This window comes from Triticum dicoccoides, chromosome 4B (assembly GCF_002162155.2).
Source record: "Triticum dicoccoides isolate Atlit2015 ecotype Zavitan chromosome 4B, WEW_v2.0, whole genome shotgun sequence".
NCBI lineage: Eukaryota > Viridiplantae > Streptophyta > Magnoliopsida > Poales > Poaceae > Triticum > Triticum dicoccoides.
In genome coordinates this window covers 453066027-453081144 of record NC_041387.1, presented here as the reverse complement: position 1 = coordinate 453081144, position 15118 = coordinate 453066027, and the positions used below count along the sequence as shown (strand labels likewise).

At 49.6% G+C, this 15118-nt stretch overlaps 1 pseudogene; it reads right to left on the bottom strand.

The window, feature by feature from the left end:
• Positions 1-11464: 11464 nt before the first annotated feature.
• On the bottom strand, positions 11465-15118 carry LOC119292735 (annotated as a pseudogene).

Here is a 15118-nt window from a genome sequence, read left to right as displayed (position 1 = left end):
ATTACCCCTTTATCGCCTCCTCCGACGCACCGAACACTTCGAGTGGACGGATGCCGCCACGGCCGAACTCGAAGAAATAAAAGCCATATTGGCAACAAACCCGGTCCTGGCCGCGCCCAATATGGGCGAACCAATGCTATTATATATCACAGCAACTCATCAAGTTGTAAGCGCGGTACTCGTTCTCGAACGAGAAACGGACGGACACAAGTTCCCCCTTCAAAAACCAGTTTACTACATGTCCACTGTCCTAACTCCATGCAAGTCACGGTACCCGCATTATCAAAAGATCACGTACGGTATTTATGGCATCCCGGAAGCTGCGACACTACTTTCAAGAGTGTTCGATAACAGTAGCCTCCGAAGTACCTCTTAATCACATTATAAACAACCGCGACGCGACGGGCCGGATTGCCAAATGGGCCATTGAGCTCCTCCCATTCGACATAACCTATAAGCCACGGCGAGCTATTAAGTCACAAGTTTTGGCCGACTTCGTCGCCAAATGGACTGAAGCTGAACTCCCTAAAGAGTACGGCGCATATTCCAACTGGATCATGCACTTCGACGGCTCCAAAATGTTGGCTGGTCTGGGGGCTGGCATCATTCTGACGTCCCCAACCGGAGATACAGTTCAATACGTACTCCAGATAATGTATACAGACTCCAACAATGCAGCCGAATGCGAGGCCCTTCTACATGGTCTCCGGATGGCAGTCTCCATGGGCATTCAACGCCTAGAGGTGCGCGGGGATTCGAACCTCGCGATATCCCAAATAAATGGAGACTTCGATGCCAAGGATCCGAAAATGGCAGCCTATCGCAACGCCATCCTAAAAATGTCAGCTCGGTTCGAGGGGCTCGAATTTCACCATATAGCCCGGGATAACAACCAGGCAGCAGACGTATTGGCACGCATTGGCGCAAAGCGCGATGCCGTCCCTCCCAACATCTTCCTAGAGAGGTTGTTTAAGCCATCCGTATTATGGGAGGGGGAGTCCGGAAATAACAACGCGGACCCAACCGCACTGCCCGACACCGAACATTCTGACACAATTGGTGGTTCTGCCAACGAAGTAACACCCTCAGCCCACGTAATAATGGCAATCATCGCCCCGTGGACGGAACCATTCCTAGCCTACATAACCAGGCAGGAACTTCCCGAGGACCAAAATGAGGCCCGGTGCATAGTATGGCGATCTAAAGCCTACAAGGTCCACGAGGGAGAGCTTTATAAGAAAAGCACAACTGGAGTCCTTCAAAGGTGTATCTCCGAAGAGGAAGGGCAGAATCTTCTGGCCGAAATTCATGCCAGACTCGGCGGGCACCACACCGCAGCCCGGGCCCTTGTAGGCAAGGCCTTCCGTATAGGATTCTATTGGCCGACGGCCCGGGCAGACGCTCAGGACTTAGTCCAACAATGCGTCGGTTGTCAGCTCTTCGCTAATCAAAGCCACACGCCACCCACCGCCCTCAAAACTATACCCATCACCTGGCCCTTCGCGGTCTAGGGGCTTGACATGGTTGGACCCCTTAAAGGAGGAACCCACAAGCAAAAATACCTACTGGTCATGGTGGATAAATTCACCAAATGGATAGAGGCCAAACCTGTTAAGACGGCCGAATCCAGACCAGTGATAGACTTCATATCAGGGGTCGTACACCGTTACGGCATCCCCCACGGCATCATCACTGATAACGGCATGAACTACACGGCCGACGAGGTCAAACTCTGGTGCAAAAACATGGGCACCAAGCTCGACTATGCTTCAGTCTATCACCCTCAAACTAACGGTCAAGTCGAGCGAGCAAATGGTCTAATCATGAGAGGCATCAAACCCAGACTAGTGCAGTCCCTCAAGGAATCTAACACGCACTGGGTAGAGGAGCTCGACTTCGTACTCTGGGGGCTGCGGACCACGCCGAATCGCACTACCGGATTCACACCATTCTTTATGGTATACGGCGCAGAGGCAGTTTTGCCCTGCGATATAATTCATGACTCACCTCGGGTGCGCATGTACAAAGAAAGAGAAGACGAGCTTGATCGGTAGGACAGTTTGGATGCCTTGGAGGAGGAGCGTGACGTGGCAAAAGCCTGTTCCGCATTCTATCAACAGCAGGCTCGAAGATATCAAAGCAGAGAAGTACGGGCCAAAACTTACAATGTTGGCGAGTTAGTTCTACGCCTGCCGGACAAGAAAAAGGACAAACTCAAGCCCAAATGGGAAGGTCCCTTCATGATCGACCAAGTCCTGACCGGCGGAGCGTACCGTCTGCGAAATGCATCGGATAACCGACTCGAGCCGAACCCATGGAACGCAGCCCGTCTCCGAAGATTCTACGCCTAGCGCTGGATTCTGAGTTCGTCTCCTTCCTCCGTCTATATTTTATACAGTAGTTGTCTTATATTTCTCCCCTTCTCCCCCTTTTTCTCTTACAGCCTTTGAAGTCTCGTTCGCGCTTTGTTCGCACACACTTGACGCGCTATCCGCGCTCATTATACCTGGGGGCTTCTTTAACAGAAGCTTATTTACACGAGCTTCATGCCCAACACATGTGTCACACTTCCGCATGTACCTTTTGTTCACCATTATATGCATCGATATGACTTAAGTTTTGGCCAAGCTGGGTTGCCTGGCTCCTGTGCTTACCCCTACGTTCCCGATTGTTCGGCTAGGTGGTAAATGGAGCACCTCTGTGATTGTTACTGCCGGGTCAGCCGGATGTGTACCTCAGACTGGGTGAAGCCGAAAGCTAGGGTTCTTAAGGGAATATTCGGTCGGTGAACTATAAGATGATTTCTTACCTATTTATTTATCTGCCCCTAGATGTTTTTCTGATTTTTTCGCAGTCCAGACATGCACTTTAGGGCATGCCTCCCAGGGAAAGGAACCCCTAACGGAACTATTCTCCCTGGAAGATGTTTCTTACTAACCATGTAATATAACATAACTAGTTGGGCACTTGTCTGATAAAGCACTAATGACCCCTACGCCTGGTCTCCACGCATGCCCCGGTTCTTATATAACCGCGAGGGTATTCGGACACACTCTGGACTATTGGGTCCCGAGGTTGAAGCGAAAAGGTCCGCTATGACAAACGATCTACAATCTGGCTAGAAGGCATTTTACATGTCATCTTAAATTACATAGTCAATTCGACTGATTGTATTCCTCTTCAATGCCATCTAATAGGTTGTCTACTTTACAGTCCTGCTGGGAATACTTTGCGGCCAACTCTACTTGGCCGTACACTAAGCTCATAGGGATCTCCTTCCCATCGGGCCCCACAGGTTCGACCTCGGCCATGTGGTTTGGGTCAGCCTTCGTGTACCGCGTCTTCACCATGGCCCAGGCCTCCCTGGCGCCTTGACGGCATGCCGATATCTTCCATAATCAAAAGTGTCGTCGCGCTCCCTGAAGCCTCTCTGCAAGCTCTCCAAGGCCTTCGGGCAGGGAGACAGATGGCCACAAGGCCTGGGCGACGCCTTTCATCACCTGTCGAACTCGTTCGTGCAGTTGCAAGAGCTCGGGAAGAAGGTCACCCGTAGAACCGGGCATTTCCTCTGCAGGACGGCCTGTGAGCATACCTACAGACATACCTCTATTATTAACCGGCGCATGAGCTGTTGCTTGTCCGGATCTATCCCGGCGCCATCTGCAATATTATTGTCAGACTTATACACACACCGCACTTCACAAATTACTTATCTTTTGAAGCATATATTACCAGAGGGGGTCTCTTTGGCTTCCCCCGCTGCGGCTAGTGCGGCCTCAAGTTGGGCTTTGCACTCCTCCAACTCCTGGGATAGTTGGGTATTCTTTTTTGTAAGATCCTGCACAATAAATGATCCTTAAATCAGTTATTCTAACTATTTCAAGTCTCAGGGGCTACTGGCATATATAACTGTCAAATTTTCTCACTCGTATGTCTTTTACATACTGCTCCGTGGCTCTGGCTAGACCATTTTGAGCGGCACGGAGGTGCGCATCTCCCGAATTGAAGGCATCCAATGCCTCTGGGGAGAAACATGCGTCACAAAGAACTGTCCGGCGACGCCTGTGACTCATGGCACTCTCCACCTCGGAATTGGTGGCAGATAACCTGTCGGCATCCTCTGTCGGAGGAGCATCCGACGCACTCCTCGTGTTCACCTCCGCTTCTGGACCTGGCTTTGCAGCCTGGCGAGCGGAGGATTGATTGGCAACCTCTCCGGATACAGTCCGGTGAGTGCTCTTCTTCCTGAAAAAGCACGAGCGTTAGTATGCCTCCCGGGAATAAAACCTGGGAGTAAGATGACACGGTGTACCGTTGCACCGGCGTTTCAATCTGGACTGCACTTCTTTTCAGCCTGTTGGGCCTTGCTGTCCCTTGTTGACTAGCAGTCGCAGGCTCGGCCTTCCGCCTCAAGGACTTCCCCTGCGAAACACCATTGGTATACGGTGATCAAAAACAAGCACGGATGGGTCATTTTCAAAGTATTGGGACTTCGGTCTCAGTTACCTGCGAGGCTGGAAGTATTCTGGGGTAATCGGCCGTAATGGCAACCAAGGCATTATCGATGCTCAGTTGGTGAAATACCCCATCGATCAGCTCCACCGATATGTCTGGATCCTTTTGGGAGGTCGGATCGAGGAACCGTTCCAGATCCTCGGGTTGTGGAGGCGGGCTGTTTATATCCTTTATGGCCCGGCGCAGTTCCTGTGCCGAAATCACAAAATGAGATACTTGACTATGGGAGTATGGATCGGATAGGCAAAAATATATGTCCGCTTACCCAGCTTGGAGGATTGTACATAGAAAATCCGTCCTGTGGATTGACATGGAGAAATTCCTCCTCTTCTCCCTTGTACAATGCGGACAGGATCTTCATCAGATCGGCGACCGATCCCGACCCCTTACGGCCGTGGCGGGTGGCATCATCCTCCCTGTTGAAATCCCACATGGAGTGGCCTCTATATTGGAGCGGCTACACCCCCCGCATGATGCATGTGGCCATGACCCCGATCATGGTCAGTCCGGAATGAGCTAACAACCTAATTCGGCTCATCAAGTAAAGGACGTCCCTGTCATTTTCCTTCTGAGGGCTCCGTGGATGCCAACTTAGGCGTTTCTTCAAAGGAGCGTTATTGAACTCAGGGAGGCCGATCCGAATAGGGTCCGGCAGGGGGACATCTTCTATATAAAACCATTCCAAAGGCCAGTCTTCGGACGCCTTCTTTGGGGTTCCAGATAGATATCCGGTTCCGGCGATGCGCCATAGTTCGGCTCCGCCCACTTGATATATTGACCCCTCTTGAGAACGGGGCACAAGGCAGAACAGACTCTTCCACAACGCAAAATGAGCCTCGATGCCCAAAAACAGCTCGCAAAGGGCCACGAAGCCCGCAATATGCAAGATGGAGGCAGGCGTAAGGTTATGCAACTGGAGGCCGTAGAACTCCAGGAGCCTCCAGAGAAACGGATGAATTGGAAATCCGAGCCCTCTTATCAAATAAGGGACAAGGCATACGTGCTCTCCTTTGGAGGGACTGGGGACGCTCTCCGCTTGCTTTCCGCCCTTATAGGTGGCGGTCTGGCTCGAACCGGAACCATGAAGGCTGCGGGAAGAAATCTCTTGGTTTGGAGCATCACTAGCTCGTTGTGTGGGACGGAGCATCTCTCCCAATCTCCAGGCTGAGGGCTGGGAAGGCGAGAGGAGGAGCCGCGTCGACTGTCCATGATGGAATGGATTTCTGTCAGATGCGCTCCGATGAATGCTCGCGAAGGGAGGATGGTGTAATTCGAATCTAGATCCTCGTCTCCTTTATAGGCAGCTCATTTGCGCAGCTAGGGGGGTAAATGTAAAAATACCCTGGCTTTTCGCATTCGTTCGACACGTGGAAGATGGCCATTATTGGGCGTGGAAGCCAAGGAGCGCAATATTTACGAGAAGTCGGACGCTATTCAATAGGTGCACAGGATTTGGAGAAGAACCCGCCTTGCAATGCCGAAGACAATATACGCGCCGGACTCATCTCCATTGAAGCCTGGTTCGGGGGCTACTGAGGGAGTCCAGGATTAGGGGGTGTCCGGATAGCTGGACTATGACCTTTGGTCGGACTCCTGGACTATGAATATACAAGATTGAAGACTTCGTCCCGTGTCCGGATGGGACTTTCCTTGGCGTAGAAGGCAAGCTTGGAGATACGGATATGTAGATCTCCTACCACTGTAACCGACTCTGTGTAACCCTAACCCTCTTCGGTGCCTATATAAACCGGAGGGTTTTAGTCCGTAGGACGAACAACAATCATACCATAGGCTAGCTTCTAGGGTTTAGCCTCTCTAATCTCGTGGTAGATCTACTCTTGTACTATCCATATCATCAATATTAATCAAGCAGGAGTAGGGTTTTACCTCCATCGAGAGGGCCCGAACCTAGGTAAAAACATCGTGTCCCTTGTCTCCTGTTACCATCCGCCTAGACGCATAGTTCGGGACCCCCTACCCGAGATCCGCCGGTTTTGACACCGACAAGAGGGTTGAACCTTCTGAACCATGAAGTTGTTGCAACAAGATTTGCGATTCAATGCATCGGCCATGACATTAGCCTTGGCACGGGTATAAGAAATACCACAGTCATAGTCTGTAATTGCTTCCATCCATCATTGTTGATGGAGATTCAGATCTGGCTGAGTAAACAGATACTTCAAACTTTGATGATCATTGAAGATCTTGCAACGGTTACCGAGACGGTAATGTCGCCACAACTTCACTGCGTAAATAACTGCGGCAATTTTGAGGTCATGAACTGGGTAGTTCTCTTCATGAGGGCGCAACTATCGAGAGGCATAGCAATCACCTTGCGCTCTTGCATTAGGACACAGCCTAATCCTTGGCGAGATGCATCACCATAAATGACGAATTCATTGCAAGAATCTGGAGGAGCAAGCACTAGGGAAGAAGTCAACTTGTCCTTGAGTGCCTGGAAACTTTCCTGACATTTTTCTGTCCAATCGAACTTAACGCCCATGTGAAGCAGATTAGTCAATGGCTTGCCAATCTTGGAGAAGTTCTCGACAAAATGGTGGCAATAGGTGGCGAGTCTGAGGAAACTTCTGACTTGTTTGACATTCTTCGGGGGAGTCCAGTCAAGAATAGCTTGAACTCATTCTTGGTTGACAGCAATACCATAATTGGATATCACATGACCAAGGTAGGTCACTTCAGGTAACCAGAATTCACACTTGGAGTATTTGGCATATAGCTGATGCTCTTGAAGCTTTTCTAGTACAAGATGAAGATGTTTAGCATGTTCTTCTTTATTCTTGGAATACACAAGGATATCATCCCAATAAACCATGACGAACTTGTCAAGGTATTCCATAAAGATATAGTTCATCAAATGAGAGAACATAGACAAAGCATTGGTTAAGCCGAGAGACTTGACGGTGTACTCGTATGAACCATAGCGACTAAGGAATGCGGTATTTGGAATATCCTCTTTCACAAACTCGGATCTGGTGGTAACCCAACCTCAAGTCGAGTTTAGAGAAGACTAAGGAACCAGCTGTCGGGGCTCTGGGACTGGGGGTACCCAGGCCCGACTGCTTGCGGCCCAGGGCGCAGCGCGTAGTGCGGGCCTAGTACGACCCATCTTCGAGGCTACATGAGCAAGGCCCTCGCGAGATAAACCCGGGATGCATCGGTATCCTCCAAAGTTATCACTATGCTCATTATACCAAAACCCTCGTTACCAATTCTGTTCTTCTTTCTCGTTATTGTGTTTTGGCATCCCCGCGACGAAGTCACATGTGTCTAGCTAGATGATGATTGATGCCGTCACACAGAGAGTGCCCTACTAATATCTCTGCATCATCTCCCACTCTCGAGCTATCAGTCACTTGTTAAACTTTCCGATGAACCTGTAAGTTGTTGTTATGATCACCATGTTGCAAGTGATGTTTGAGCAACTACAAAGCCCACCGTACGGTAAGAAGGAACCATGATACTCTCATGGTCTAAGGAGAAATTTCACACATTAACACTTTGTGTTATTATAATTGAATGTAGATGATATTAACTCAATTCGTAACAAACAAGATTGGGTCAGTTCAATATGATCGTTCTTCCAATGTCATAATCTCAGTGTTGTTTTAGGATGATTGTTACACTTAACGATATCCTGAGATCCAGAAAACTTGATCACCAACGACACTTGAGCTAGTCTTAGAGGCGAGACTAGGAACCTTTTACTTTATTGTTTATCATTGCACACGTGCATACGAGTTTTCCACCTAATCGCATATTCCAGGATCATAGTAGTTATAGCATAGAATATAAACTCTTTAATTATGGATACGAAAATATAATAATACAAATACTATTGCATCTAGGGCATATTTCCAACACGCTCATCCTCCAGCAGGCATGCAACAAGGACCACGGTCGCGGCCGTCGAAATGGTTATCTCATCTTCGGAAGTGGCACCCCTGTTCTCGCTAGGGTTTTCTCCTTGGTCGGCCTATGTTGCACCAGCACCCACTCCGGTAAGCTTCGATTTGTTCCTCGTTGTAGACACATTTTTGGTCAGGGTTCTTTGCGTACTTCAAGTAATGGTTAGGGCAATGTCAGATTTGATTGTTTTGTCTGGATAGGATTTGATTCGACTCGAATCCAGTCTATTTGGGTTGAATCAGAGCAATGCAGATATTTCTAGTGCTTAGATGAGAATGCTACTGCCTTTATAGTCATGCTAGATTGATGCATTTGTTGTTGTTCTTGTCACATTGATACTGCCTAGGGTACTCATGGTAGATTGGTCTGTTCATGCCACATTGATACTCCCTAGAATGTTATTTTATAGTGTGTTCTTATTGTTTTGCCGGTGTTCTTTGCGCATGTTGCTAGATTGGTGTGTGTGTGTGTGTGCATGACCAGTAGGTGCTACGGATTACATGATCAACGTAGGACAATGCATGTGTGTCGGTACTAAAACCAACAGATATCGGGTAGGGGGATCGAGCTATGGATCTCGGGTCGATGGGTAACAAAAGATGAAGGAGACAATGTTTACCCAGGTTCGAGCCCTCTCAAAGAGGTAAAACCCTACGTCATGCTTTGATTATATTGATGATGATGTATTGAATACATGCTTGATCTACCTCGAGATCATATGTTGTGTTCTACCCCTAAGGTGAGTAAATTTGTCCTCCTATGGGCTAAACCCTCCGGTTTATATAGACACTTGGGGTAGCTAGGGTTACATATGGTCGGTTGCCAACTAGGGATAAACACGTCGACATGCAAAGTGGTCCTTGAAGTACACGTCAAGTCTTCGGGCGAGTCCATCCTGGTCACGTCCAGGATCAAGGCTTTCGGAGTCCTTCCTTATGAGATTGGTGGGCTATAAGCTCGGCCCATGGACATCAAGCCAACTGGGTTGGTACCCCTTAGTCCAGGACACCGTCAATGTGAATGCTAGTAGGACAAATCTAAATGCCAAAAATAGTGGTGGGATAAATTTGAGCATGTGCATTTGGCAGTTGCCATGATCTGATGGTAGCACTCATCATTGGCAGTTGAACTTGTGGAGTGCTATGATATGATCATAGCACAACCCAAATGCAACTGCCACTAATCAGCAAAAGTTGCAAATGATTAGTGTAACTGCCAATCATCATCACTATTTTACGTATTATCATCGACTTAATTAACAAGATCATGAAGATGGAGTGGGACACAGCCGACAAAGGAGTGCATGTCGTCATCGGCGCCGAGGAAGTCAAGGAACTCATCCCCACCAACCGTTGGCTGGAGCGGGAGGGTGGCCACCATGAGATTGTTGCTGGGAGCTGGCAGGAGGCTGAGGATCGGCCACGAGGGTGCATGGGAGCCGATCAGGTTTTACGTGCAGATCAAGGACAAGAAGAGCATCTCCATGATGTTCATCCCGCCTGCCTTCAGGTTGGTGATGAAGAAATGGCTGGTCGTCGCCCCTCCTCGTGTCGGCAGTCTCTCTGCCAACAAGTGGTGGGAGTTTTGAGTCCAAGTGCGGATGATCAAGGGGCACATGGTGCTTGGGAGGGGCTGGGAGTACTTACGTCGGCGTCACGGGATCATCCCCGGCAACCTGCTCGTTCTGCAGCTCCCCGGGCTCGACCTGGAGGTGTAGATCTACAACGCCAGCACCTCCAACATCTACAGGGTCTGGTGCTCAAAGCACAGTTTACATCAGTCATGCCCTCTAGGTTCTCTGTGTAGATTGTGTGAAGTCTGAACTAAGTTAGGTCTGAATTTAAGTTTGATCATCTCTTTTGCTGCAAAATTTGTCAATATTTTGCCCCGGGATCAGCACCCTAGGGTCCAGCAGGGGCATGGGATGCCCTGCTATTGAAACTTACACCTACTACTATTATGCATTTGCTAGTTATTGTGTGATGTGTGCTGATGTTCTTGTGTGATGTGTTGTTTGTGGTATGTTGTTCTTGTGTGAAGTGTTGGGTGGTAAGGCCACCACATTTGACAGGGGTGAGCAAAACAGCTCCTTGCACGCAGCCAAACAGCTGTTGCATCTGCTCATCTATAAAGCACAAACACAGACAATCAAACAGCAAGTCACAATCTGGGCCTTGATGCAATGCAGACGACCAAACTATAATTGATTTTTTTTTCCTATATTAGCCCAACCAGGCCTAAACGGATCTAAATACGCAAAATGCTGAAAAACGATGTGGATAACCAACGCGTCATGTGCAAACTGGACGCAGCAGTGGGGTTCTGCTGGAGACCTCAACAATCAATGGGATGGTTGGTCGTATCAGGGATGGAAATTGATTCGCTCCCCTCCTTATCCGACGATTAATCTGCAGCTTATCTTCTGGCTCCTTTATGATGTACCACTACAATGCTCAAGGTGATCACTGACACGGCAGCTCAGCAACCGAAGATATCTTGGAGCATGGTGCATTGGCTTTCTGTCCATTCTACTTCTGGTTCTAGGCAGCTTTGTCCTTTTGCATATCATGGTGCAACATCGTCAGAACGTGGAGTTGATAATTCATCTGTTCTTTTCTTTTGATCGCTCCAAGAACGGGAGACGTGAAGTAGTACCACCACCAGTTCCGATAGCTTAATATAAGATGTTTTTACAAACTAACATAGCTTACTTACATTGCCGGACGGAGAGAATAGTTCGCAGAGCAAATGAAAAGACAAAAACTCTTCATTTCTTAAGTTCCTTCAAATCGTGCACTGATGTGGCAGCAGATCTGTGAGTGCGACCTATCATCTACAGCTACAAAGCGATCAGGCGCTGTGCCGGGTCAATCTTGCTGGACAAGTTTTCCTGGGGCGCCATGATCCCGTCAGTATTTGTGGGAGGTAATAGCACCAGCAGTCCTGGAACTTGTCCAGGATGTGACGATCTAGTCCAAAACTTGCAGAAGTAAACTATTGCATCCCACAACTTGCACCCGATGTGCAGATTTAGTCCTAGCCAATCAGACGACGACAAGTGTAGCCAAGTCAGCAGAGCCGGTCAGCGCAGCATCTTTTGCAATTACACCCCTGGCCTTAGCACTTATCAACCCGCGCTACATCACACTGCTCTTGAGCTCCACCACCAGCCTATATCTCATTCGACTTGAAATCCACTAAGGGGTAAGTAACTACTGAATCTTCACCCGGTGTTGTTCTTGGACTGATGCGACATCTTCGTGGGCCTTCTGCAGTAACTCTTCCAACTGGCTCTTCTGCAACTGTAGTTCTGCGACCTCTTTTCTTGCTTGCACAAGCAGCCGTTTCTTGGCACTGAAAGCAGAAGATACTTGTGAAGATAGACTCTTGAATTCCTCCTGAAGTTGCTCGGCAGTGGTACCGTTGTTCCACCGTGCTTTCCTCGGAGACTTCTCGGCCTTTATGGACCTCTGCTCTTGCTCAACCTTGGCAGCCAGTACTTCTGCTATATCAGCCTCTAATCTTTGAGATTGTTCCTGGAGTTCATTCTCCAGATTCTTGACATTGGCCTCAAGATCACTTATTATAGACAAATGTGCTGAACACTCATACTGCATCCTTAGCTGCTCTCTCAGTTGTGTTTGTTCCAGCCTCGAAGAGATGTCATGGTTCTCTTGCTTCAGAATCTCATAATCAAGTGCAAGCTGCTCCATTTGCATCTCAAGATCCTCACGGTCTTTCTTGTACAGCTCGATTTCATCACTCAGTTCATGAATCTTCTCTTGTAGTTCAGAACTAGCGATGCCGTCATTCTTCTTAACCAATGCATCCAGCATAAGCTCGTCTTCTTTCTCTTGGTACGAGCTTGTTTCGGACATGTCTATCTTGTGTCCAGCGATCTGCATTTTCTGTAGTTGCACACGTAGATCTGCATTTAAATTCTTCTCATGGCCCAACTCTTGCTTCAGCTCCTCAATCTGAGACCAGGAATCTTCCTGAGCTCCCATCTGAAGTTCTGAACCCGACAACGAAACGGTGTCAAAGCCATTGGCATTGTGGAGGTGGCCGGCCGGTTCAACAGATGTCGGCATATTTCTTCTCAAGGGAAACCTCATCCCTGGTGGTTTGCTTATCACCAATCCATCCTGTACAAGAAAGCTATCAGTTACTATCTGATCAACACAAGAAAGATGATCTAGTACATGCATTATTCAGTTCTAAATTCTCCCCCTTCACTACAGGAATGAGAAATTCAGATCTCAAACAAAAAGTACCACACAGCAAATGTGACCCCCCGAAATGATCAACTAGACAAACGTAGCGTCCCTTTTTCTTTGTAATATGCTTAGCATGCCAAAAGCTCTCTTTCTTGGGCATCAACAGAAATGAAACAGAGCAATGCAATGATGATGGATCAAAAAAGGAAAGCTCTCAAGGACTCTTCCCCACTAGGCCTCACTGGTTACTTACATGCACCAGGCTCATCGAATCGGCAGCAAGTGACCTCGCCTTCTCGGCTTCCTCGTCCTGGCACCGGCTCAGCTGGCTCTGCAGCGTCCTCCGCGGCGAAGACTTTGCTGTGTCGCCGTTCTCACTGTCGCCGCGAAGAGCAAGAATCAGTAACCAGTTACACAATCAACGCCTGAATCAAAGCAGATGCACCGTGCCTAAGGCACACACCGAAATGCAACAGGCACATGCACAATCCTCAAAGCGCAAACAGCCACAATGCAGCTAGCAGCAATGTCTAAGTGAATATGGTTGATGTGAGATGAGATGATCTCTTAAAGCTCAAACCAGAATGCAGCGGATGTGTCTAAACTAATCTCCAACCAACGCGACGCAAGGCGACCTACCTCCCGTCGTCACCGCACCCACCGCCGGCACCACCCACCACCCGCTGGATGGTCAACCATCACAGGTCATAGGAAAACGCCGCAAGCTTTTTAAGAGGTGGGGGGAGGGTGGAGATCGGTGCTCACGTGCAGCAGCGCGCCGGGCGCGGGGCTGCCCTTGAGGGGGAGCGTCACCGCCGACGGCTTGAACGCCTCCGCGTACTCGGCCATGTTCACCGTCGCCTTCCCCAGCAGCGCCGCCTTGGCCGACCCCTGCACGGACCGCACGGCATTGCCGAGTCAGAACAAATCAAGCATGATCGCTCTCGATTGATTAATGTGGGGTCGGCTGGTCGCTTACGGTCTCGTAGACGAGGAACTGGTAGATCTTGTCGCCGGTGGCCGCCTTGCCGGAAGGTGGTGGTCTCGAAGATCGGGGCGGGCCAGCGGCAGGCGCCGTCGGCGACCTCCGTGCGCTCCGTCCGCGCCGTGGGCCGGCCGAGGTCCTGCGGCGTCACCACCACCATCATGGACTCTCACCCCAGCTCCGGCACCTGCAGGAACACACGCTCCATCCGTCACGCCTCAAATCGAAAACTAAAACCAGAACCGAAACCGAAACTCTGCTTCTTGCGGAGCAAGCGGGGGTCGTGCCGTGCCTGGGTGGCGTGGAACTGCAGCTTGAACACGGCCTTAGCCTTGCCGGCGCCGCGCCACCTCGCCGACTTGAACAACCTTGAATTCAGGTGAAAAGTGGGATGTAGTGCGGGTTGATTAGTGCTAAGTCCAGGGGGGTAATTGCAAAAGGTGCTGCGCTGACCAGCTCTGCTGACTTGGCTCCACTTGTCGTCGTCTGATTGGCTAGGACTAAATCTGCACATTGGGTGCAAGTTGTGGGATGCAATAGTTTGTTTTTGCAAGTTTTGGACTAGATCATCACATTCCGGACAAGTTCAAAGACTGCTGGTGCTATTACCTCTATTTGTGGCAGCAGTTGCCCGGTCGGTAGCAGACTAGCAGCACGCACACCAAGGCTCGCATGCAACCATACAGGTCTGAAAATGACTTGGCTTGACTTCCAGAGGTTGAACGGAGTACTTACTCTCGATATGCATATAAAGGTAGGTTCATTTGAATTGCTTTTGATCCTGATTCTTCACACCCATTCAGCAAGATACTTGCAAAGGAAGAAAAGTAGTAGGAATTGCCTCTGATCTCTGGACCATGGGCAGTGTCTCAGTGTAACAGTATCTATCCTTGTGCAGCTGCCACGACATACATCCTCGCATTTCTGGCAAGAAGACGTTTTGGCACCCCTGACCCTGAGCCTGAGGACGTGATGTCAAGTCAATTCTCTTCTGCTTTCTGAAGCTTCAGCCCTTAGTAAGCAAGATCCAGTGACCCAGTGTCACTGGCCCTGTTTGGATACTCTAACTTGGTTAGAGGTTAGAGTTATTTTCTAACTCTAGACTAACCTTAAACTAACTCTAGCCTTTGGTGGTGTTTGGATGAAAGGGTAAGTTTGAAAATAAATGCACTTTTTTCAATCATTTGACTCTTTTAACCAGGATTTGTTGTGACCGGCTCTTGTGTGGGTGACCGGTGCCGCGGCGGGCGAAGGTTGCGTCGAAGATGGTGCGGATGGATGGGAACGGGATGGAGGCGGACGGGGCGGGCGGACCGATGCGGCGGGATGGAGGCGGACGGTGCCGGCTGGGGCAGGCGGAAGGGACGGTGACGGGCGGACAAACTGGTGCGACGGGATGGAGGCGGGCAGACGGGGGCGGCGGGGGCGGGCAGACGCGGCCGGTGTGGGCGAGCGGACGCGACCGGCGATGCAT